Consider the following 26,182-nt stretch of genomic DNA (forward strand, 5'->3'; position numbering starts at 1 on the left):
TAGACATCCGGTATCAGGGGAAAAAGCATTGTCACGAACGTCCACGTCGCACGGATTTTTTTCAGAATGTTGTGATGGTATGGAACGAATTGTGGAAATGTTAAAAGTCTATGTAGAAAACGCTTTTGACCGTGTGTCGCGCGAAATTTTGTTTCCCACATTAGTGCACGTGAATGTCGGGTCTGTTTTGTGCGAGGGTATACCCATGGCCTACAGGAATTGCGCACCCCGTCTTGTAATAAACAAGTGGGTGACCGAACGTATTCGCCTTTTTTTCTTCCGTGCCACAAAGATGTACCTTTCGCCCTTTTTTTTCTGTATCCTCCTGGAACCTTTCTGTTTAAGTATTATACGTTGTAGTGCTATTTGAGGGTTCGTGTTACAGAATATGGAGTTTAGGGTTCAACCCTACGCTGATGATGTCGCGATATTTTTTTTTTGTGTGGATAAATACGGTGTTAAAAAGGCTGCTCAGCTAACGCTAGTGTTTTGGGAAAACACGAGTAGCTCAGTTAACTGGGAAAAGTGTGTTGGTCTTTAGCACGAGAATTCACCTTCAAAGCCGGCCGTGCATGCACGATTTTATGGACCGATTTTCCGACACGTTATCTTGGCGTACCACTGAATCACAACCGCGACAATGATCAAGACTGCGTGATAAAACCGAGGCTTTGCGTGCCAAAGCGGACAAGTGGAGTGGCAATGGATTGTCAATATTTGCTCCTGCATCCGCTTGTAATGCGTTCCTTGTTGCCAAGGTTTGGTATATGATGCAAGTTTCACACTGTTCGCGTGTCAACATCCAACGTATACACCGCGTTCTCGCAGTATTTATTTGAAGCTCTGTATAGTAGCAAACGAGTAGAAAAAAATATTTTCTTTTTTCAAGTAAGAGCTGGTAGTCACGGCCTGTCTCATCTGTTCGTAAGACAGTAAACAGGCTTCCTTTCCTCCAAGACCAGAGAGATCCCCTTTTTTGGCGTGCTGTACTTCAAATTAAGTTGTGCATTATTATTGAATTATTAGTGTCAATGAGTAAAGATATCGGTGCTTGTGTCTGCGAATATTTAAGAGAGGCTATTAGTGTATCAGCCGGCTCTCGGCTGATAAGAAAGTGAGTCCGGTACTGCTGGCTTGGTGAACGCTATCACAACCAAGGTTTATTTGGCATTGTTTATATAGCCGAAAACAGGGGGGCGGTACCGACGGCATGACTCAGTGTTATAGACGATATAGCATAAGCAGCATGATAAGATTGGTATGTGGTACGATATCGGCATGATACATCCCCTTTGTTTAGGAAGAAAGACATATAATAACCTAAGTTAACAAACGACAAGGGGAAACAATGCTAAACAATTTGTTCGAAATGCTGTCCGTACTGCAAGCGCTTAGGTGCAACCGTAGCTCGCGTAGATCTTATAGGCGCTGGTGGGGCCGCGTTTGGTGTTCCTTAAACAGTTTGAGGAGTTCTCTGCGCAGAAGGAGTTTCGTTGGCTCTTCCTTGAGCCCTTGGATGAAATCGCAATTCCGCTCTGGCACCTTAGAAGTCATTGACATCGCTGTCAGCTGACGAGTCGCGATTGAATGTCTCCGATGTCGCCAGAAGATGCTGACGGTTACGCCGTAGTGTTGTCCCACTTTCGGTCTCCACGTTGTACAATCTAGGCGCAGCTGTACCCGTGACCTTAGACTTTAAAGACCAGTCCTTACTCCTCACTCGGACGACTTGTCATTTATAGAGCGGCTGGAGTCGCTGCCCTGCGGTCTCTGGCTGGCGGTGCTTCTTGACGGTGGATGCCGGCTGAAGGCTGAAGTCGGAGAGTCGCGTACGCAGGCGTCTGCCTTGCAGTAACTCTCCCGGGCCACGGCCGTCCTCTAGAGGGGAAGAACGGTAGCCGAGTAAGCCCAACCAGAAATCTTCACGCCAGTCACGTCTCCAGTTTTTTTTTAGGGGCATCTTAATATTCTGTACCCCCTACTCCCCGAGATCGTTGGAACGAGGAGACTCGGGGCTTGAGGTGATGTGCTTAAAATCATATCTGTTGGCGAACGTGGCAAAGTCACAGCTCTGAAACTGAGGTTCATTATTTGTGCAAACCTCCACCGGAATTCCGTGTCTTGAGAAGATAGCACACAATTTGATGATAACCGTGCTTGCAGAAGTGTCACCGAGCTTTTAGACTTCAGGAAAGATGGAGTGGACATCAAACACTGCGAGATACGCACTTCCTCCGTAATAAAAAAATATCTACACTGATCCTGTATCAGGAATAATCCGGAACTTGACAAAGCAAAAGGGATTCGCTTGGTTGCTTGTATGCATAAGTTGTACAAACGGCACACTTCCTAATAAGCGACTCAATATCTGAATTTAGACCTGGCCAGAAAACCAGACGTCGTGCCTTAGCCTTGCACTTGTTTAAGCCCAGATGGCCTTCGCGAATCCGGAATCTGTCCGAGCGTTTCCGGTCGTAGTTTCTTGGGAACGACAACCTTGCACCCTTTCAGCAAAATTCCTTCTACCACGGAAAGCTCCGAAGCAAACGGTTTAAGTTCCCCTTCGAAGTTTTTGTTGCCGGATATGTTTTCGACGACCTTTTGCAACTTTGGATCCTTACTAGTTTCTTTAGCGAAACGCAGTTTTGTTGCTTCACTTACTAAGGATGACAGAATGCCGACAGCAGGTACCTGAACGTCGATAAAGCCAGCGGTGGCCCCTGACGCAGCAGGCGCCGCCCTTGAGAGCATGTCATCCAGGACCAATTCTTTGCATGGAATAAAGTGCAGTTTGTTATCGTAAATCATCAGGCGAAGGAAAAAAAAAAACGCTGTAGTCCTGGTGGCATGTTCCCTATGTCCTTCAATGAAATGGCGATAAGAGGTTTATGATCAGTTTCTATGAAAACGCGCCATCCGTAGATGAAGTGATAGTATTTTTCACAGCCGTACGTAATTCCCATGGCTTCTTTTTCAATCTCTGAGTAACGTCTTTCCGCCTCTGTCATTACCTGAGAGGCATAGACAAATAGGACGCCAGCTACTACCATGACGCTGCAGTATCGCCAATCTGAGGCCATCCCTTGGGGGGTCTGACATTATGGCTGTTTCTTTTGTGGGGTCAAAAAGCACTGGTAAAGGTTCTTTGCTAAGCGCTTCGCAGAGCGAAGTCCATTCTTGTGCGTGATTTTCTGTTCATGCGAAGACAGTGTCCTTTCGTATTAAACTCCGTATCAACTTTGTTTTCTCGCTGAGCGTAGGAAAATATTTTCCAAATTAATTTACCACTCCCAACATTCGCTGTACGCAGAGCTTATCGGTTGGTGCTGGCATCTCGCGCAGGCAACTCACCAACCTATAACTGGGGCGGACTCCGGCCTCGCTTATGACGTCCCCCAGGAGAGAAATTTCCAGCACGCCGAACTTGCACTTTGTCAAGTTGAACGTCAAACCCGCTCGTTCTACTTCCCGGAGAGCAACCTTGAGGCGCTCGTTATGCTCCTGCTTAAAGCTTGCCCACACCAAAATATTGTCTATGTAAACCCTTACCCCTGGTAATGGGTCAGAGATCTCGCTCAGCGTTTTCTGGAATACTTCGGATGCTGACGAGATTCCAAACGAATGCCGAAGGAAACCGTAGCGACCGAACGGGGTGTCGAACGTACAGATCTTTCACGTAGCTTCGATTAATGGAATATGATGAAACCCCGAGTTAGCGTCAAGCCGGGAAAAAACTTGGCCGCGTAAAGCTCAGCCTCAATATCTTCGCGCTGTGGCATCTGGTGTAGTGTTCAAGCTTAAAGCACGCGTAAATATTTCTAGGGTCCATCCATAGCCTAAGGCGGTCGTCCTTTCTCTTCACAATAACAAGGGGGCTTACCTTGTCGGTGGGTTCATCTAGCGCCACCAAATAAGCTACGCTTCATAGTAACGACACTTGGACATTTTGTGTCTCAAAATCATGGTTTCCAGTTATCTGAAGTTTTTTTTGAAATCACAGGAAACGCTTCTCCGTCCTCCATCAATGTTTAAACAGTTCGCGACAGAGCAAAGCAATATTACATGAGCTTCCTAACACCAAATCTAATGCTGAGGAAGTCGCATTTTTAAATCATGACTATCGGCAGTTGTGTCTGCTCTGCATACGAGCGAAAATGGCGGCGCGTACAACAATGTCGGGGAACGGAGTGCCGATACTCTAAGCGCAGCTCATTTAGTGGCTCTAGGTTTAGCCACTTTCCAAATGATGTTGGCCTTCTCCATGCGCTGCAGTTCTTCCCGCAGGGGCTCCCGCAGTGCCAAGGGCACCCGTCGTGCCGGCTGAACCATTGGCACGGCATCGTCACGTAGTACCATTCGGTACTGTCGCTTTACACAGCCGGTGCCTTGGAACAGGTGGAAGAATTCTTGTCACCGGAACGGTGCTGCCCGTGCTTACAGAGGTCATCGTTCGGGACACCAGTCTCAGGAGCGCACTCGCCTGTAGCCCGAGAATGGCACGACTTCGTTTAACGATGAAACAGTCGACGCGGCAGTGATGCTGGTTGACCGTAACCTCCTGTGTTGTGATGCCGATGTGTTTGATGACATTCCCGCTGTACAAGCGTAAGACCGCGTGGCTTGGTCTTAAAAACGGCCTAGGGCGCAGTCTTTTTTACACCGACAGGGGCAACAGGTTGGCTTGGGACCCGGTGTCTATCTCCAGCTAGACCACTTGCTCCACTAGCTGGGCCTTGACAGTCCAGTCCCTTTCGTTCTCGATGCCGCAAACACCCACTTTCAAGACGTCGAAGTCCTCGTTGTCGTGCTTTACCTCGCTGACTTGTTTGTTGCAATAAGCTTGCATCCCTGAGAGGCGTGACAAGTCTTCCCAAAAGTGGGGTATTTCTTATTTTCGTGTTTTCTGTGGCACTTGAAGCACTGTTCGGTTCTTGAAACATCCGAGCGGCGCTGGTAGCTTTTTGTGGTTGAGTCCACCTTTTCTTCGTGGGCGTACCATGCTTCTTTTTGTTTGGCGGAGGCTTCCGCGGCTTTGCAGGTTTGTTCTGCTTTCTAGAGCATCAAGTCCTTTTTCCTCAGCATTTTCTCCCGTAACTTTTTTGTTGTTAGTGGTAAAGACGATTTGATCGCGAATCATTGAATAAGAATAAACTGCTCCACCGGTTCCGCCTCGTCTTGCGTTTTTGTCCGGAAGACGCATCTTTCGTACACCTCGTTCTGCTGGTCCGCGCAGCAGTCCCCGAACTTTGCGACAAGGGTCTTGTAATCTTCCTTGCTTTTACCCTCAGCGAAGGCGAAGTTGTTGAAGTTATGGTCAAAAGTGTTGCGGCCTTGGCAGCTTCCGTTCTTGGTTTTTCTGGCGCCGTCGCTTGCAGGCACAGCTCAAACTTCTGTTTGAAGAGTGTCCAGTTCTTCCGAGCGTTTCCCGACAGGAGCAAAGGGTCGTGCTGCTTGAGTGGCTTCATGACTGCCTCATGCTGACAGTTCTGGTGTGGTCGCGGGGGCCGCTTCTGACACCATGTATCAGCTGGCTTTAGGCTGATAAGACAGTCAGTCCGACACTGCTGGCTTGGTGAACGCAACCACAACCAAGGTTTATTTGACATCGTTTATATAGCCGAAAACAGGATGGTGGTACCGACGGCATGACTCAGTGCTATAGACGACATAGCATAAGCAGCATCATAAGATTGGTATGCGGTACGATATCGGCATGATACAATTAGTGCCCATAAACGTTTAGTCATTCCATTCTAGCGTCAATAATTGACCGGGGTGTCGCGAAAGCGTCTGACGAGAGGCCTTGGAGATTTATATTTCCAGCTCCCTTGCACTGTGCTTTGAATAGTGAAGGCCTAGAGCAGAATGTACTTAAACAGGTGAAGAAAATTGTTTTTCCAGCAGGCACTAAATTCCTTTTTTTTAACGTTATAGTCAAACGCTTTCTGTTAAAGCTTGGCTGGCGGAAAAGGAATTACCCGCTGTTTGGACTGAAAGCTGCTTATTGTGTAAAACAACAAGAAACTATTGAACAGGTATTTTTTGACTGCTGGAATGCAATCTTCCTTTGGGACGTGCTTTGAAGGACCCTAAAAAAATAACTTCCTTTATCTCCCCACAGAATTCGTTTTTTACTTGTTGAAAAGGGTAATATTGTACAATACGATCTACACTTGCTTTTAGGATTAAAAAGCTTTTGACGGTATCACATGGCCGTGCATCACGCAGATGTTGATGTGCTTCCAGCGCACGAGCATTTTGTTGAACATGTATGTTTTTAAAAAGAGTTGCGCAATGCCCAGCAGCCGCAGCCTGAGTGCTGGCCACTGCTTGAGGAACTTGCCAACCTCAGGGACTTTCAGTGACCCCGGCCTCAGCCAGTCAGCTGATGTCTTTTAGTGTCTTGTCCTAACAAGTGTATGATGCTACGCGTCATTCTACAACACCAGACAATGCAAAAAGTGTATGCTTGGTCTAGTCGACGGCGTGTCTGGCTCGTAACCGAAGTGTCGTGTGTTCGATCCCACTCCGCCTTAAGTGCTTCGAATTGTTTCTTTAAGGCAAATGAATTACTTATCGACCAATCAGGATTTTCATGTCCCACTGACGCGGACACCGACGCCGACGTCGGATTTTATGCTACATGAGCTCATTAAAGCTATCGTTTTAAAATATACAACTGCCTAAAAAATAATTAAAAGAGCTTCGACACTGAAGTGAAGAGGAAAGATTATTGCATATCATATCACACTTAGAATTAGCTTTCTTAATGCTGGTATAAGGTGACATAGACAATTATTCTTCTATGATAGCAAAACTCAAAACACAAGAAGATTAAAGGACCGCTCCCAAACAACATCTGAGCTTTGAAGATAAGCTTCTGTAGCTAGGGAAAGGTACGCCTTTTCACATGGGTGAGAGATAGGATAGAACTTATTATTTCTCGCAACCGAGCAGAAAAGAAAAAAACAGATCGTTTAATACAGTTCGTTCTAGTGACCTTTGAATTTCCCTTGAAACAAGTAGCTAGAAAACATCATTATTTTTTTAGTTTGCCACATACAAACACAGTCATCTCTAAACAAACACAGCTGGAACATGACATAAGCCCATTTCGCGTTTCACTCGCAGGTACATTCTAATTTTGAGTCTTACAAAGCTTGAAAGAAAAATCACTAAAACTGGCCACCAGAGTTTGGGTTGAATGTTTTATGTCCTCTACGCGTTTCTTCCCGTGTGCGTTGGTGCGATCTAGAGATTTCCGTGTCTTTCGTGATCGCTTAGAAGTTTCCAGGCACTCGAGCTTTTCTTGTTTTGTTTCCCTCGAAAGAAGTGCATATGCTCGAGCTTCCTGATGCTCACTCGTGAGAGGCGGCTCATGAAATTCAACTGCAGGGCTATTTTGTTCCCTCAGATTTCACGTTGCAGTTTTTACTTCTCTGCTTAGAGATTCAAATGAGAACACAGTTAGAAAGGTACGCGGCCGTTCAAATGTACTGGAGCCCCGCGCTTCACCGTTTTCCTAATTACTAAGCACACGCCCGGTTGCGTCTCTCTAATGCTTCCTGCGCACAGATCTTCACAATATCGTACCAGGTGGTGCCAAACAGATAGGTAATGAAGAAAGTAACAAACCGCAAATCGAGCAGATTTGTCTTGAGCAAAACAAATAAAAGCAAAGAAAATTTTTGTGTGTATGTTCACACAGCCGGAAGTTAGGCTGCCTCTGTGGGTGTCTGGTGTCTCAGCTGTAGATGAGCGATTTAGCCAGTGCGGTACAACCGCTAGCCTGGTTTTTTTTTTTTTTTTAACGTGCACAAAGCAGTAGTGATTCACGACCGCACGTCCGTATGATGCTCATCCAGATCAAAACGGGCAGGGGTGGGGATTGAACCCAGGATCCCTGGGTTCTGCAGCGCGAGCTTTCGCTCCATGTACTCCGAGCTGGTGTGCGCTAGCTCATTCGGCCACTGGTCCCCCAACAAAGCACACATCGCAAAGCTAATCAGGGGGATCGGTGGCCGAATGCCGAGTGTAAGCACACCGCCGCTAGGAGCACGTGGAGTTAAATATCGCGCTGTGGAAGACACTTTGGGTGAATTGACCTAATTATGTCCAGCATTTTGTTGATAGGAGCTGCCAGGCGCGTGCGAAATGCGAGCGTTTGAAAGATTCTTCTGGCTCGGTCAAGTACGTAGTGCATCGGGGGCCGGTGTTGTAGGCATTATCGAAAAAAAAAAAAACGAAACACGGTACTCGTTAGTTGCAAATAAAAAGAACGCGTTACCAACCTAAGCTGCATCAAAATCAAAGAGCACGTTACTGTTATCGTTACCGATAAAAAGTAACGAAAGTTACTTTTGTGTTGCTTTCAAATAATTTTAATTTACGGTTTACTGTTTTGACATTACAGGTACTCACAAGCATTATATTTCAAGAAACATTATGTTCATGCAGAAACTGAACACATTTACTTTATCTTTTTTACTGTTTCACCCAGATACTCACAAGAAAAAAAAAAGAGTACACATGCTTGGCGCCTAAAAACACAAAAAAATGGAATGATCTTCTTTAAAACCTGCACTCTTAAAAAAAAAAAAGCAAACAAAAAACTATACTAAATTCAAACTTCAAGGTGCGGTGCAACAATTTTCAAACTTCGGCCAAACAATTGTGGGAGTTGGTCGATGTAATTTCTAGATCCAAGAACAGAAAGCCATTTGTGCGTCCGTGCACTAGTTTTGTGTGCTCAGTGGTTGCATGATAATTATGAAGTTGTCTTCGGTCGTGAGAGTGACCGTAAAAGCGTAAAGTCCCGACCAGGAAGCGAAATCAGTGCGGAGACGATGCGGGTGTCAAGGGGACGTGCTTTCGAAAAATAAGGCAGTCTATGCGGGGAAGGGAGGACATGGCTACTGGGAACCCATGGGGATGCTGTTTTATAGATTGTTGCAAATAATTAAGGTGTGTACCGTTACTTTTTAGTAAGTGATACATCCCCTGGAATGTTTAGCAACAGTATTGGAAAACAATATTGGTGCGAATGCAGCACCATATTTGTAACATCGTTTATGAACGAGGTGGTCACTGACCAACCGACGTCTATCGAATGATGAGTATAAAATATGCATTGGTAGCCATCGGGCAACGATAGAGCTAGGCTGACGTCGCGTGTATGTTGTGCGTGTGCGAACCTTCTGTGTTCAAATTCTTTGTCTGTGTTCAACGTGATATACGTTTGCAAATGTGAAATATACGATGTATAAGTTTGAATGTATGCAGTGTGGAAAACAAATATATCCAAGCGACGCTAATTCTTCGCCAATTTTGAATTTGACGCTGACAGTTATTGCCTGCTACTTAATAAAGGTAGTAAAATATATTAGCTTAGGAACCGTTTTATTTATACATACTACCGGCTCCCATTTGGCAGCCGTTACTTGCTTCTTGACCTAGTAACCGTTACTAGCTTGAAGTTACTACCTAAAGTTATTAGACACCTAGTAACAGATATTACAAGCGGGTACTAGCCTTCACCTAGTAAATACCACTGTTTTTTAAGAGTAACAAAAAAAGAAGTGACGAATGACGTAACTCCGATACTTGATACTCGATATAGTAACGTGAGTAAAGTACCCATTGCTGTTTCGAAAAGGTAACGAATACGTTACGCGTTACCGGAGAAAGTAACGTGTTACAGGTAACTCGGTTACTTGTAACGCATTACCGCCAACACTGATTTATCATGGGACATCCAATAACAAAATAGCGGGCTAAGGTCACGTTAAAACGCCATGTATAGGGGGGGGGGGGGGGGTGTACGTACCGAGCAGCAAATCGGATGCATGTCACTTGTTCATAACGTCGCGCGATGGCACTACGCGCAAGGTCCCGGTCGCTTTTTGCAGGTGAGATGGAAAAGCACTGCTGTTCCGCAGGTCTCAGAGATCGCCTTCATAATTCAAAAGTTTCATATTTCACTCAAGAACGTAATTAACAATTCAAGTAAATATGCCAAAGTTTGAAAAGTCACTTTGAAGTGATTATGTTATGAAAAATTAGAAGTTACCTTACATCCTTACCCAGGTACTTTAGGGACTTCTAACAAACGTTACCGTGTATTGCGTGCCGCACTGCCAGAGCATTTGCAGCAGGCTTTTAAGCGCGCGCCCGGTTGATAACGTGAGTGCTGGTTTCGCGTTAAAGGCATGCTTCAAAAGCTTCGGTAAGCGTTACGCGGAACGCGGTAGCGGTTTGCTGAAAGTTCCGATTGTGGCATGTTTTTCACGCTACAGCATTAGAGCGCCAAGTTTGGTCTTTTTATTTATTGCTTTACACCTGCTTGGTTTACTTGAAGGTTTTTGTGATAGAGTGACCCTAGCACATTCCCAGCTGAATTGTCTACTGCCGTGGGGTTTGTGCGCCATCGTGGCGGGGAACAGATTGTATCGTTCTTCAGCTTCAATACCTATGCAAGGGACGAACATATCCGCTATTCCGCATTCGTAAATTTGACGACCAAAATGCGAGTTTGACTCTCACGAATTAAAAACAGAAGTTTATTGTTGGCACAGTGCGCACTGTGTCATTCTTTGTACTGCATCATTCTACTTATAGCTTTGCTCCTGTATAAGAAATTTGTTAGATATATGTAGGGTTTCGTATTTTCGGATAAACCCTACAAAATCTGACAAACACTCGCCGGTAAAATATCCGACCATTCGTATTTATCCAAAAAAACTCTCTCCTGTAAAATATCCGTCCATTCGGATTGATCAGAAAAGCTCAAAATTTCAATCACAATGGTAAAAAAAAAGATGGTGCTTTTTATATTATATGTAAGAGAAGAATCGGCAGGGGTAGATTAGAGGCCTCTTCAGTATCCTTTGAAATCTTAGGCTACTGACAAAAAGGGGTTTACCGTTTTGCTCGTCAAAATTCGTTCAGGTCAGCGGGTCATTGCACCTTTATGTCACGACAAGAACAACTGTTTCGGATTCCATTTCGAACCACACTAGCGGTGCTTAATAGAGGAAGGAGGTGTCGCGTTTGTATAATTATGAAAGCTATAAACTTGTAGACATTAGTAGAGGGGGGAACAGCTGAAGCTTCAATGCTTCCAGGTAACTACGTCCAGCAAGTCAGGTATTGAAAAGTACCGACTGTTATTAAGGCAACAATTTTTTTTTTGTAATATTTGTGGTGGGATAGCTGGCATTGCCGATGTCAAGGGCGCCGATGCCAAACGCATTTGCAGCAATATCCTTTAATGCAGGCGTGCTCTGATGAATTTGGGGTATGTTTGTGTTGAAACTTTTTTTTTTATTTTGTTTTTGAATTTTGAAAATAATGTATAAAGTAAAAGTAAACACCGAATTTCACAAACTTAAAAATATAACGCAAGTAAACTCCAATTAACCCCAAAGTTTTCTGCAAAATCAAAAAAAGAAAATGAGAATTCTGAAAAACTTATTCCGAATTTTACGAGAAATAAGCTACGAGAACACGGAATGCTAGAATACATGCAGTCTGAAATCGTATTAATAAGTTAAAAGTGCCGCGTCCTACGATCGAGCGACAGCGTGGCAACACTCTCTTAGAAATTCCTGCGCGTCTACTTACCCGCAAAACACTCGAAGAGCCAATCTCTACGATCTACACTGTTAGCAAAAATAACACGCCCAGACGTGTAAACCGTTGTCCCATAGCGGACACGTCGAAACGTGTTCGTTTTACACGAGGCCATCTGTGTTTTTCGTCTACGCATGAGGTGCTGTGTAAACTTAACACGCTACACCGTGTCTGCCTTCCGCAAAAACGTTTCGAGCGTGTTCCTTATGAAGCATGGCGGCCAGCGGCCGAGAACAGGCGAGAGACGAGCCCAGCGAGCCGCGCGCCTTTCAGCCGAATTGAAAGCACACAGGGCGCGTTAGTTCTCGTTCGATGTATTTACACACAGTAAAAATGTCTCCAAGCGGCGGACGTAGCACGTAGCTACTTGCAAAGGTACGTACGTGCGTTGTCGGCGGTCGGCGGTCGGCGGTGTCGGTAGCGGTAGCCTAAACGAGCCGCTAGACAAAAAATAAAACGAATGCCGAACTCACATGGATAAATAACTTCAGCAAACTATTCAGAATCGGGCGGTAACTTGCGCCACCTATCGAGATTTCTAGCAGCCTGTATTTGAAAAAAGACGAGTCTGTTAACACTGTGAACGACCACGACTACACAGCAACCCTATATACAACGCAGGCAACACCAGTACCACGTACTACACAGCACCGACATGTACACAAACACAACAACCGACACTACGCCCGAGACTTCCTATTCGATATCCATAGTTCCCCGCGGCGCATATAAGCTTGACATGTGCGGGTGAGCTCTTTGGTCGCTGACCATTACAGATTTATAGAAGAATACACAAAACACGGCGCAATGGACAGCCGTGTGTTAGAACTGTTTGCATTTAAAAAGTATAGAGGCAAAATCTATAATGTTTGTCCGTTGCAATAAATAACGATATGTTAACAATAAATCTTAAACCGGTCATGAAAAAGTTCAAATTTTTGTTATTTTCTTGCTTGACCAGTGTTATGAGCAGTCCGACTAGCTTGAATCAGATAGGAAAACAAATTATTGGGATTTTGTCATTACGTATACAATAATAAATGAAAATGATCCTTGCGCAAAGCATTTTTTATATATTTTTGTGAAGGACATCCGGACATCCGCCCAACACTTCACTTCCGCTAGTTGCAGCAGATGCAGTACGGGAGCAGACGCCTTCACTTTTGGGGCGTTTTGATGCAGTTTGTTGTCGTATGTCGTGTCGGTGTCGAGAAGAGCGGTGGGGCTTGGGAGTTCGTGACCGGTGTTATTCGTGAACACTGGTGTGGGGCGCTGATGCGTCTTTTTTTTTGTACTGCCACCACCCCGAATTTTAAAGATACACGGGCCCGTAGCAGTGCATTGTGCTGAATCGCGAGCTCCTTCTCTGTTAACGTCGCTTTCCTGGTACCACTCGTGGATACTGCAAGCGTTTAAACAGTGTGCACCGTCTCGCCTACATCCCCAGTAACGTACTCGACCTGTTGAAACTTATTGCTTCCGTCATTTTAGAGTACGCAAGGCAGTTATCTCGTTGGTCTGGTTTCGGTTATAAAAGCAAGGCAAAACGCTCGTAGTTCCCGCCTTCAGTACACGTTGGACATCTTCCACACTTTGACACCGGATAACTGAATGAACGAGGATTTACATTCACTTCCGAGGTTACTCTCGCTGCTTCCTCACCGTTGAGCAGCAGGATGAGCTGGCGACAAGCCGCGGATGAAAGGCTTGAGCATCAACAGCCTAAGCGCACTCGGTGCCGATGCCGGCGACGCGGGTTTCTGTCAACCAGGAGGCCAACACAAACCGTGACCGTTCCAGCTCTTCGTCATGACACGGTGTTGCAGAGAGCAGGGTAATATACAGCTACACGGATCACCGAAGCAAACGCACTGCTATCTTAAATCTTGGCTTGTGATTGCGCCTTTGTAGTAGGTCATCTTATTCGTTTTGCTGGAGAGACGCAAACGACGGGCATAACAAAATCGCTTGCATATTCCGCATATCTCACAAAAGCATTTACCCAGTCACCTTGCGAAAAGCGCGAAACACGGAGTCCGCACCGTCCTAAGCTTCCCGTTTTTTACCTGCTTTAGAACAGTTTGTACCTGCTAGTAGATATGCCTACTGAAACTGAAACAGGGCAGTGCCAGAGAGAAATAGACGAAGTTGGGAAAGCTTGCTCGCTCTCCAATTTCTCAACTCTCAAGTGATTGTACTATAATAAATGCACCAACGCCCCTTCCAAAATAAAGAAAGAGCACTACGTTCACAGCTTAAAAAATGGTCTCAGTGCATGCATCTGTGGGCAGGTAGGAAACCTTGCCCTAATTTATTCACGCCGCATGATTGACGCAACAAACTCATTGCAGGACCGAATCATCTACTCGAGCGGTGTGCGTCGCTGTGCAAACTCAGTCCAACATGAAGCATAAAAAACGGCAGATTTAAGACAACAATCCTGAGTCCATTATTCAATTAAAACGACGTAATTTTGTTGGAAACGCCCGCTGCTTCTTACTCACGGTATGTGTCGGGATACTTACACGGTTTGAAACGGAACGAAGGAAGATTTACTTTTAAAAACGCTCGCTGCGTCCTCCCGGACCAGCTGGACCGAATCAGCTGACGACGACGGGACTGTACCCGTTGAACCTCCACCCCGGAACAAACAATTTGCGCTCCGTGTTAAAGGCGTGGTTCAAACAGACCCGGAATACAAAGCACCGTACCACACACGACGAACGTTTCAGCTCTTTTTCGGATCGCCGGGTTGCACCAAACAGAACGAGATCCCCGAAGTCAACGCCGCGCTGTCGTGAACCTTGGCTTGTGGTTGTGAACAATTGTGAACCCTGTGACTCCCTTCGCTTTCAAAACACACACGACGATTACGAATGGTACTTTCCGTCTTCCGGGAACATCACAGGGTTCTCCGGTCACGTCTTCACTATGTGCTCGCAAACTCCGAAGCTCTATGCGGAGTTTCTCGCGTCCCGTCAAACCAAAACAGTAGTGGCGCCATGCGTACTTGCCAGATTTTCTCCGGTCAAACAAAAACAACGAAAGCCAACCGGCTCTTGCTTCCAGCGTACATCGGCGTTGCGCTTGCGCCGTGGCCAGATCGCTTGCAGTTGAAGGTTGAAGCAAAAACGAAACCAACTGCAATGTCACGTGTTCACATCGAGGACACGCTTTTTATATCCATTTTAACTGTTTGGAACGGATAATTAGACCCATGAGTTTATTTTTGGTGTGTAAGAAACTGTTATCAAGACCCCTAAACTAAATACAAACATGGGCGACATGATGGAAGCCGCATTGCCATCGACCAGAAAATGGCGGCGAGCACGGTAAGCTCGGGTTTCGCCGACGTCCTGCGACATGGCGCAAAAGCTTTTGGTGCATATCTGTCTCTGAGACATGTATTTTTCCGCGGCATTTGTCTCGACGGTCCTTTCTAAGTGTGTCCCCGAGCATTCCGGTGCTTCGATAGCCGGCAATGCCGCGGTCGTCGCCGGGGGCGATGTGTGTTATCGAGGTCGGCTACACGGTTATGCGTGTATGACCGAACCAAAACAGGTTTTTTACAACCTCGCATGATTTCTGAATAAATTATCCGTTACTCATTGTGTAAATTTATGGTAATTTGTGTAAATAACGTGTTTTTCACCCCAAATATTCGCCAAATACACGGGACTTGCTAACAGTGTAGGAAATCAGCTCAGCGAATGATGAGGCGGAACATCCGTTTAAACCTAAAAATGAAGTCTGCGCTGTGGCATTACGCAATGCAAAGCGTCATGCTTGCATTGCGTAATGCCACAGCGCAAACTTAAATTTGAGGTCTAAACTGATGTTCTGCCTCGTCATTCGCTTCGCTGATTTCGTAGATCGCAGAGAGTGGCTCTACGAGTGTTTTGCGGGTAACTAGACACGCAGGCATTTCTAAGAGAGCAGGGTTGTGCTAAAGTTACCGCTAGCGGAGCAAGCGAAAAGCTGTCGATGCGAATTTACACCAGCTCGGCTTTTCCGCCTTTTATTATTCGTGTTTTCGCATCATCCGCCGTTCGCCTGCTCCACGAGTAGTGACTATAGCACGCTCCTGTGCTTCCCACGTGCTTCTAATCTTACTCAGATTTATTCATTTAGTGTTCTTTGATAACACTGAGTAAGTTTCTAATTGAAACCATATATGTACATTCAAAAAGCAAAAAGTTAATTAACCAGTTTTAGTTAATTAATCGACGTATCATGAACAAACCGCATTATTGTACCTTGCACGGCTTTTTTCTTTTTAGTGGACAATTAAAAAAATGTTAACATATTAAAACAAAGTGGTACTATGACTTAAAATGTATTTCCGCTATGTGAAGAAACGCATGCTTTATAGTACTTTCTTTTAAAAAAGAGGCACGTTAGCATGGATATCACGGAGTAGGCGGTGTTTTGTTGTTGTTGTTGTTGTTAATTTTAAGTTGCAAATATTACCAATATGTTAACGTGAGTTCAATGTGTATCAAAACATTGGACGTTGCTTTTAGACCTAAAAAGCACGCCGAACTCAATGTGTACGAAAACGGTGGACGTTGCTTTAAAGCGTAAAAGGCATACCGCACTCAATGTGTATCAGAACGTTAGACGTTGCTTTAAAGCATAAAAGGCATACCGCACTCAACGTGTATCAGAACGTTGAACGTTGCTCGAAAGCCTAAAAAGCATACCGCACTCAATGTGTAAGAAAACGTTCGACGTTGCTTTAAAATCTAGACTTCACACCGAACTCAATCTGTATCAAAACGTCCGACATTGCTTCAAAGCCTAAAAGTCTCACCACACTCTTTGTATATCAAAACGTTAGACTTCAATTTAAAACCACAAAACATTCGCCGAACTCAATGTATATTAAAATGTTGGACGTTGCTTTAAAGCCTAAAAGCCACACCGCACCCCATGCCTATCAAAACGATGGACGTTGCTTAAAAATTTGAAACCACACCAAACTCAATGTGTATAAAAACGTTGAGCGTTGCTTTAAAGTCTAAAAGACACACCGTAGAGCACGAAGATATTCAATCACTGCCAATCTACGATGATCCAAGCGATTCCTGAAGCTCAAAATGCGACTAGATCCGAAGAATGCAATGTGCGCTGTAACAATTAAGGCCGGTTCTCACATGCAGCGAAGCGCTAATGTAGCGCTGCTCACGTGCCGTCAGCTACTTATCGTCTGCCGTGAGCAGCAGTTTTCACGGTGCGATACAAAGCTGGTGAACGCTTCTGTCGGCACGCGCTTAGCGCGAGGTCAGCGCTGCGCCTGTGGCGCTCCGCTGCATGTGGGAACAGGCCTTTATGTGCAAGTGAGTGGCTGATCGTTCCTTATTCTTCAGATCGAGTCGCAATCCGAGTTTCGTCATTGCCAAGGATTCTTCAATTATTCTCCGTGACACGGCCAAACTAAATCACTGCCTTTTTTTTTTTTGTACGGTTTGTTTTGCTAAGAAAAAAGGCATACGCGCATGTTTCTGCGTCGGGGCGCTGCGACCCAACTATTCTCGCTGTTCCGCCCGGCTTGCGTGGCTCAGTGGTTTACATTCGTGTCCCGAATTCCAAGTCGACATTGGTGAAGTCTTCTGGCGTCTTTTTCCGCTAGATGCCCCGCTAAGCACTGCGTGAAACCAAGGGAGCATCTTGTTGTGAGTGATACATCTCCTCCATTCACTGTTGAGTGCGGTAAGCCATTTAATGCGGAGAATTATGCAGGGGGATACCGCAAAAAAAAAATCTAGTTCTTTTGGCCTGGCTTATTTTGTTTGAAAGGTCTTCGAAACCCTAGTGAAAAATACACCAGCTCGAGGGCTGGTGTGACTTGATGTTACACCAAACTTTTTCACAGATGTGATTTGGGACGTTTTCTGGTGTGACACCAGAAACCTGGTGTTCTGTTGTGACACCAGAAATCTGATGTGTGAGTATGACACCAGAAATCTGGTGTTCTGATGTTACACCAGGAATCTGGTGTTCTGGCGGGACATCAGGTTTTGTTGTAATATGATACCAGACCACCTGTTGACTGGGTGTTGCTTTACTCACAAAAAAGCGTACAATGATAAATTTGACAACAACGCTGCTGCCATAATTACTTTATTCAAAAAAGCAAAAAAGCACAACAGTAAAGCTTCTGAAGCTTTACTGTTGTAGGGAGTTGGCCGTGATCAACTGGAGTTTGTCCGGAGCCACTGCCCTGCGTCAAAGAAACGGACGCCCTGTCGTTCCAAAATTCTTGGCCTTTCAGCTTACGGTTGACTCGTGTCTTAGTTACGCTGATCCGTTCCGCGTACCCCTCCGCACCAGACATTTCCTCTTCTAAGGCATCATATTCGACAGATAGCTCGATTTCCTTGTCCAGCTCTTTCAGGGAAGCCTCCTTAAGTAGAAGAATATCAAATGTTTCTTCGAGCTCACCGATGTCGGTTGAATCCGTGGCCGGCAGACGCCAGTCTCGTTGATGATCTTTGTTGTGGCGGCTCGCAGGGTAATCCTCTTTCGCTTCAGGCGGTCGACGCCCTCCTCGCTCGTAGTAGGCATTTCGGCCTCCAAAAATGTAATAATTACTAGCTTCCTTTGTTTCTTTGCTACCAAACCAAGCTCGTCGGAAGTAAGGAAAGCGCAACAACACATCTTTTCGGTTTCGACTCACAAAGAAGACTTCTTTACTTTCTCATATTTAAACAAGAATACCGGCGGAAAGGGAAAGAGAAACCCTCGAAGAGGCGAGCCGGCGAGCGCCCCAAGCTGCTCAAGGCCGCCCGGGAAAGTGCTCGGGACGAGGGGGACACTTCTTGAGCACAAAGGAGCCCGCCGCGGGGTCTCCGGCGACCACCAAGACGGGAGGAAACAAAGCACCCCGTCGGGGGACGGAGCGGCACACAAACTAATAGAAAACACGCGCGCGGACCGGGGGAGAAGTCAACAAAAAAACAACTCTGGTGTCACATCAAACTGCGTGGTGTGCACACCAGGCTGCCTGGTCGGCGCATGAGTCCTTGTGATGTGACACCAGACTCCCTTGGTGTACCCATCAGGCTGATGTGCGGGTACACCAGCATTTCTGGTGGGCACTCCAGGCTGGTGTGCTCGATACATCAGCATCGCTGGTGGGCACACCAGATATTCTGGTGTCACACCAGGATTCTTTGATGTCACACCAGGATTGCCTGGTGTATTTTTCATTAGGGAAGATTTAATACCTGCAGCCAAGAAAGCCCGAAGAGAATCCGTTTTGAAGGAGTCTGCATCTGCTCCGAAAAGCAGAAAACGAAAGGCAGACGTGTTGGTTCCGCCAGAGGAATGTGAACATCCCGATGAAGATAAACCAAATGCCCCTCAAGCATGCGCTCCCGTATAGACTGCATAGCCACAGAAAGTTGTCCTCGAGCATAGTAGTTACACCCGTGCGCGGCGCAGCTCCTTGTCGCCTAGTGGCGCTTCCAGCAAACTATGGCTAATCACTATATTACTCTGGAATATTTTTGATTTACGAGTGATAGTGAAATACTCGGAGTATATTACATCCTGCGTGTATTATGTTTTCAGACACTATAGCTGGCTCCGTGCTGTGCAGAAAAATTAAATTCTAGAACTTCCAAGCAGCAATGTTGGATGGAAGCGCCACTGGATGCTCTGGAGCTGTTATCGATATCATCAATACATTATCACCAGAGAACTTTGGAAGGCTGTTGATATGCCTGGGGTGACATTTAGAGATGCTGTCATTTGTGTTAGCAGTGGACTACGCACGGACGAGCCCGCCAAAGGGAGGTCGGACGTCGAGCACGAGTAAGCCATGGACAAGTAGCCAATGAACTGGTGGAAGGTGACGTCGGCTGGTCTTCCTTTAAAGCGCGGGAGGCCAAAAGCAAGCTCGAATATTACACGTATTTCCGGTACATGAATGGAGACCGTTGGGCTATGCGCCTTTTTATGTACATTCACCTCAAGAATATCAACTCGGCGTGGGGGAAGCGAGTCACTGGTCTTGGTACAAATTTAGATATCTTCTGCTTGGCCACTGACCCAAAAACTCAAAAGGAATGGGTGAGCACAGTGCAGGAGCAAGTGAAGAGGGTCAGGAGAAACCGTTGCCATGCGGAAACACACTAACCTGCACATTTACGCGTCTCTGGAGCCTGAGGTCGCTCGGTGGCCTCCTGTGGGAGCAGACTGGGCAGTCAATTGGTTATTGGATCTCGTGGTGGCGCCCTGCGTATTTGACTATACCGACGCAGGTACGACTGTTATGTGACCGAAACGGTTTGCAGTGCGTGTGGCGCGGACGGAGAGACTATAGAGTACTTTCTGCAAGCGTGCAGAGCCCTCCAGTGTGTTAAAACGAGCGTCTCCGACTGGTGTGTTTACTGCGTCGAAAAAAGTGATCCCTCGGTTTCCGCCTAATGAGGTCATGGAAGAGTCACGCTGTCGCCGATCGCGATTCTGGCTGTGTCCCAGCAGCGGTGGTGCATATAGGAGTCAGCTCCGAGATATGAAATAATTTTTCTTCTTTTTCTAAGCTCGCTGCGCGAGCTTCCTGAGGCGCGAGAACAAAAACGAACAGTTCGAGCCAGAACACCGTGGAGCTCGGACGTCTCTTCCACAAACTGGTGACCCGGAATCCGAAGGCCCCCGCCGCCTCGTACCACAGCCGCAGCCAGCATGCAGAACCTGGCGCAAGACGGTGACACTACCGGCGACGGCGCGCCTCTTCGTTCCCCCGACACTGCCCTCACGGCCATCCAGCTCCGGCTTCCGCCATTTTGGCCGAAAAATCCACGAGTCTGGATAACCCAGATCGAGGCTCAGTTTCATCTCCACCGTATAACATCCCAGCTGTCTCGGTTCTACTATGTCGTCGCCTCCCTCCCTCCGACCGTCGCCGACGAGCTGGACGACATTCTGTCCCGGCCTCCACCTGACGACGCCTACGACCACCTGAAGGGCGTCCTCCTCGAGCGGACGACAGCTTCGGAGCGCACAAGGATCCAGCAGCTGCTCACAGCCCAGGAGCTGGGAGACCGCCGCCCATCTCAACTTCTTCACCAGATGCGGCAGGTGCTCGGTCCCCAAGCCTCCGGCTCCCAGGACCCTATTCTGCGAGAGCTATTTCTCCAGAAACTTCCACAAGGAATACGTATGGTCCTGGCAGCTGCGGACGACATGCCGCTAGACCGCCTGGCGATGCTTGCGGACCGCACCGCTGAGTACGCTTCACCGTCCATCGCGACAATCACATCGCACGAACCGCCTGCCTGGCAAACAGCCCTTACAAGACTCGAGGCGCGCATGGAACAGCTATCCTGCGCTGTTGCCGCTGTGAGGCCGTCGCACGAGGCACCTTCCCGACGAACGAGGCGAGATATGTCTCAAACCCGTTCATCCTCGCGACGCACCTCACGGTCAGCCGACAGATCGCTCTGCTGGTACCACAGGCGGTATGCAGAACGTGCCACACGGTGCCAACAACCATGTTCCTGGTCGGGAAACCCCACGGCCCGTCACTAACAGCGGCAAGTGACTACGGCCAACACCCGAGCCGCTTGTTCTACGTCATGGATAAGATCTCTGGCCAACGCTTTTTGGTGGACACGGGGGCCGAGGTTAGCGTCCTGCCAGCATCACGACTAGACCGTCAGCAGACGCAGCACACCAGACCCCTACGAGCAGTCAACAGCCCTGCCATCGCCACCTATGGCCAGAGATCCCTCACCATCGACATTGGACTGCGACGACTCTTCCGCTGGGTCTTCATTGTTGCAGACCTTCGCGAGGCCATACTGGGAGCGGACTTCTTGGCGAACTTTGGCCTGGCCGTTAACATGCGTGGCAGAAGCCTCACGGATGCTACGACGTCGTGCACCATTCAAGGTATTCTTTCGTCATTTCAAGCTTCTCCGATGCGCCCTTTGGCGGCGTCTTCAAGATATGAAGCCATCCTCGCAGAATACCCTGCCATAACCCGACCGTGCAACACGGAGGTACCCGCCAAGCACGCCGTGACCCACCACATCATTACCAACGGCCCTCCAGTCTCTGCGAGACCTCGTCGACTCTTCGGCGAGCGACTTAACATCGCACGCAGAGAATTCGAACATATGCTGGAGCTTGGCATCATCCGCCCCTCCTCCAGCAATTGGGCGTCGTCCCTTCACATGGTCCCTAAGAAGGATCCAAACGACTGGAGGCCATGCGGAGATTATCGCGCCTTGAATGCGTGCACGGTACCTGACCGGTACCCCTTGCCACACATTCACGATTTCTCCGCTGGCCTAGCGGGCACCAACATCTACAGCAAGGTAGACCTTATTAAGGCCTACCACCAGATTCCAGTCGAGCTAGCGGATGTGCCCAAAACCGCCATCACAACTCCGTTCGGACTTTTTGAGTACGTCCGGATGCCCTTCGGCCTCCGAAACTCTGCGCAAACTTTCCAACGCCTTATAAAAGAAGTCACCAGAGGCCTTCACTTCATCTTCGCTTATGTTGATGATATTCTCGTGGCCAGCTCCTCTCCGGAAGAACACGAGCAACATCTGCGACTTTTGTTCGACCGACTGCAGGAGTATGGCCTCGTCATCAACGCGAAGAAGTGCGTTTTCGGTGCCGACGCGCTGGACTTTCTCGGCCACCGCATAACATCGTCGGGCATCCTACCACTCCAAGAAAAAGTCCGGGCAATACGCGAGTTCCCTCAACCTACCTCGCTTCGAAAGCTTTGCGAATTTCTCGGGCTAGTAAATTTCCACCGTAGATTTATTCCCCACTGTGCCGAAATTCTACAGCCTATGACGGACCTGCTGAAGACCAAAAAAGCGCCATCATCGTCACTTAAATGGACCGATGAGGTTGCATCAGCTTTTTCCGCCGTGAAGGAAGCCTTGGTCAACGCAACCCTGCTGGTCCATCCACAGACGGAGGCTGCTACCCGTCTCATGACCGACGCGTCCAGTACAGCTGTAGGTGCTGTACTACAGCAGCTTCTTGACGGCCAGTGGAGGACACTAGGTTTCTTTTCTCAGAAACTGAAACCTGCAGAAACACGATATAGTACGTTTGGACGAGAACTCCTTGCCATCTACCTTGCCCTTCGGCACTTCAACACATCCTGGAAGGTCATGAGTTCCACGTCCTAACGGACCATAAGCCCTTGACTTACGCGTTTCATGGAAATCACACAGCCTACTGCTCCCGAGAAATCCGACAACTCGCCTACATCTCAGAGTTCACGGTAGATCTCCGCCACATCAAAGGAGAAGACAACTCAGCAGCGGACGCTCTTTCCCGCGTCGAAGCACTTTCAGCAGTCTCTGGAGGAGTAGACTTCGAACGCATCGCTGCCGCGCAACGAGACGACCCTGAATTGAACAACCACCCTGAGACGCTGAAGTCTTTGGTGTTGAGGCGGATTCCCCTCCCTCACTCCACCGGTACCATCCTCTGCGACATGAGCATGGGACATCCTCGACCTTTCGTCCCATTGACACTTCGTCGGCAGGTCTTCGACCACATGCACAACATCAGCCACCCGGGCATCCGAGCCACGCAGCGACTGGTGACAGCTCGCTGTAGCAGTCAATACGTCCAGCGTCGCCACCAAGAAAGACAACGAATCAACTCCTTGGCGCGAGCCCAACGGCACGGGGATTAAACAGAACGTTTTCACCTGAGCTCGGAGTCGGTCGCACCATCTATTCCGTCCTCAAGATCGAACGCGCTACAAAAATGGTGACCCGGACGTGATGATCGACTCCGAGCACCTGCCATCCAGGGGAACGTTCTCCGCGGCCCGGGGCATGGCAAAGACATGGCGTTTCAGATGTTTATGCGGGAGGCACATCTACCCACAGCCGCCGCATCCGAAGCCTCCACCACCGCCTCTGTCCCGTCGCGTCTGCCGCCGGCATCTCTCGGCAACGGGCTGCGACCACCTCGCTCACCCCGCCGGCACGGCAAGTCTACGTTCGTTGGCATTTTCACCACTGCCGCAGCTCCTGGTGTCGCCCCGGCAGTCATGCCCATCTGTGTGGTGTGGTGCTGGCCTGGCACGGTCTCGTGCTGCCACAACATGTGGGGCGTGCCGCACCGCGCCACGTTGGGGCATGGCAAGTCAAGGCGCACCAGTCTGTTCATAAGGTACGTCGCTGACCGTCCAAGAGCTCTTCATCACTACTAGGTCAGGCATCTGCTCTCCACTCGGTGCGTCATCTCCGGGAATAACACTGCATCGGTCGCGCAGCTGGCCGCCATCTCCCCTGCAGCCCGAGTGAAGATAGAGCCCGCTAAACTTCGGAGCCAGAGCACTACCGGATCGTTGTTCCCGCTGTCTCCATTTCGCCTGACCTCAACCTTAACCAGAACCTGCCCGGTCCCCGCACGCTGCCTTCAATGTCCACCGCTTTCTGCCGCGTCATTCTGCTCGCAGCACGCCAACAGCAACAGCGCCACTCCTGGAACTTCATCGCCTGCTGCTCACGGAATCGCTCCGTCCCCTGCAGCCTGCTGCAGTCCTACAGGCGACGTCTCTAAGGGGGGAGCTATCTGTAGCAGTCAATACGTCCAGCGTCGCCACCAAGAAAGACAACGAATCAACTCCTTGGCGCGAGCCCAACGGCACGGGGATTAAACAGAACGTTTTCACCTAAGCTCGGAGTCGGTCGCACCATCTACTCTGTCCTCAAGATCGAACGCGCTACACTCGCTATGTGTGGCCTACAATGAACGTGGATGTACGAGGTTGGGCCAGAAGCTGCCTTCAATGTCAGCGCTCTAAGGTGAGCCGACACACTGTCACACCTTTGAGACCATTCCGTGCCCCCTCGGCACGGTTCGACCATGTTCACCTCGATCTTGTGGGCCCCCTGCCGTCATGCCGAGGCTTCACGTACATCTTGACTTGCGTCGACCGCTACACCAGGTGGCCCGAAGCCACTCCCCTGGTCGACATCACTGCCGAGACAGTCGCCAAGAACTTTATCGACATCTGGATATCCCGCTTCGGATGTCCATCCACCGTCACTACGGACTGGGGACGGCAATTCGAATGCTCGCTGTTGGCTGCTTTAGCCCAGCTCCTCGGCACGCACCACGTGCACACTACCTCATACCACCCGTCAGCCAATGGCATGGTGGAGAGGTTACACCGACAGCTCAAGACCGCAATCACAGCACGAGATGGACGTCTCAACTGGGTTGACCATCTCCCATACGTCCTTCTCGGCATTCGATCCGCCTTCAAAGAAGACCTGGAATGCACCTCGGCTGAATTGGTTTATGGATCGCCGCTCCGACTCCCTGGAGAATTTTTCGATATCACCAAGTGCACTCCAACAATTCCACACCAAGTGTACCTAGACGACTTGAGGCACTTCATGCAAGAACTTAAGCCCACACAACCTCGGATGCCCCATTCTCAGAAGATCTTCGTAAGTCAAGAATTGAAAACTGCCACCCACGCATTCGTCCGAAAGGAAGTCAAGAAGAAAAGTCTCACGCCACCTTACGAGGGACCCTTTAAGATACTCGAGCGCACCGACAAGACCATGACTCTTGACATTCACGGACATCGAGAAATCGTCGCCATGGACCGAATCAAACCCGCATTTCAGGACTCAAATTCTCATCTTTCATACTCGGAGCAACTTGTAACACCCCAGGAAACCAAGAAACCAAGAACTGTTTCATGGGCCACATAACTCCCAAAACCCTTCCACCATTGGATCAACTACAATTTTATTTGTATTTCCGTGCTCCATGCTGCCAGGGGGGAGCCCTATAGGAGTCAGCTCCGAGAGATGAAATAATTTTTCTTCTTTTTCTAAGCTCGCTGCGCGAGCTTCCTGAGGCGCGAGAATAAAAACGAACAGTTCGAGCCAGAACACCGTGGAGCTCGGACGTCTTTTCCACAGTGCATGTGGCAGACGCCTGTTTTTCTGCAGGTCGCTCTATAGTGTGGCAGTCCACGGAAGTTTTGGCACCTGGAAGTTGGGACGCTGCCACGACAGCGACACTCGCGTTCGCTCCTGATTTTCGACAGAATTTCTGTGACCCACCGCCAGGATCGCGACATCCGACAGCATAACCCTCCGGCTTCCTTCATTCGTTGCCATTTCAGGACCACCTTTAATGTTATTGGTGAAATAGGACACTAAACACAACAGTCGGAGACGCGCTACAGGCACCATAGCGCTACTTCCAACGGCGGGCTCCCGCATCGAGCAGGCATTTGGTTTTACCCGCGACCACAACCATGTGGTATGCCCAAAGCGGAGACTCCATTCGTGGTGGCAGACTGGCCTGTAAGATCGGGGCGTGACCAAAAATCCACTAGCCGCTGCCATTACTTTTTGTTGTTGTTTTGGCCAGAGATGCAAACGGTCGCCTGATGCCCACGGTATTACGTAAACTGATTGACTTTGTGAGAAAGTGACAAATGGTCAACGCACGACACATGTACTATCCATCATTCTTTCTTTTTTTTTACATTTACTTACATTACATTCATACATACGAAGTACAAAGA

At 48.2% G+C, this 26,182-nt stretch overlaps 1 protein-coding gene across 1 annotated transcript in view; it reads right to left on the reverse strand.

The window, feature by feature from the left end:
* LOC121837174 overlaps nucleotides 1–26,182 on the reverse strand; it is a 47,789-nt gene that overhangs the window by 21,484 nt on the left and 123 nt on the right. The gene's annotated exons all lie outside the window — the stretch shown is intronic.

Source organism: Ixodes scapularis, unplaced genomic scaffold (assembly GCF_016920785.2).
Source record: "Ixodes scapularis isolate PalLabHiFi unplaced genomic scaffold, ASM1692078v2 PGA_scaffold0__279_contigs__length_252992795, whole genome shotgun sequence".
Classification (NCBI taxonomy): Eukaryota; Metazoa; Arthropoda; class Arachnida; order Ixodida; family Ixodidae; genus Ixodes; species Ixodes scapularis.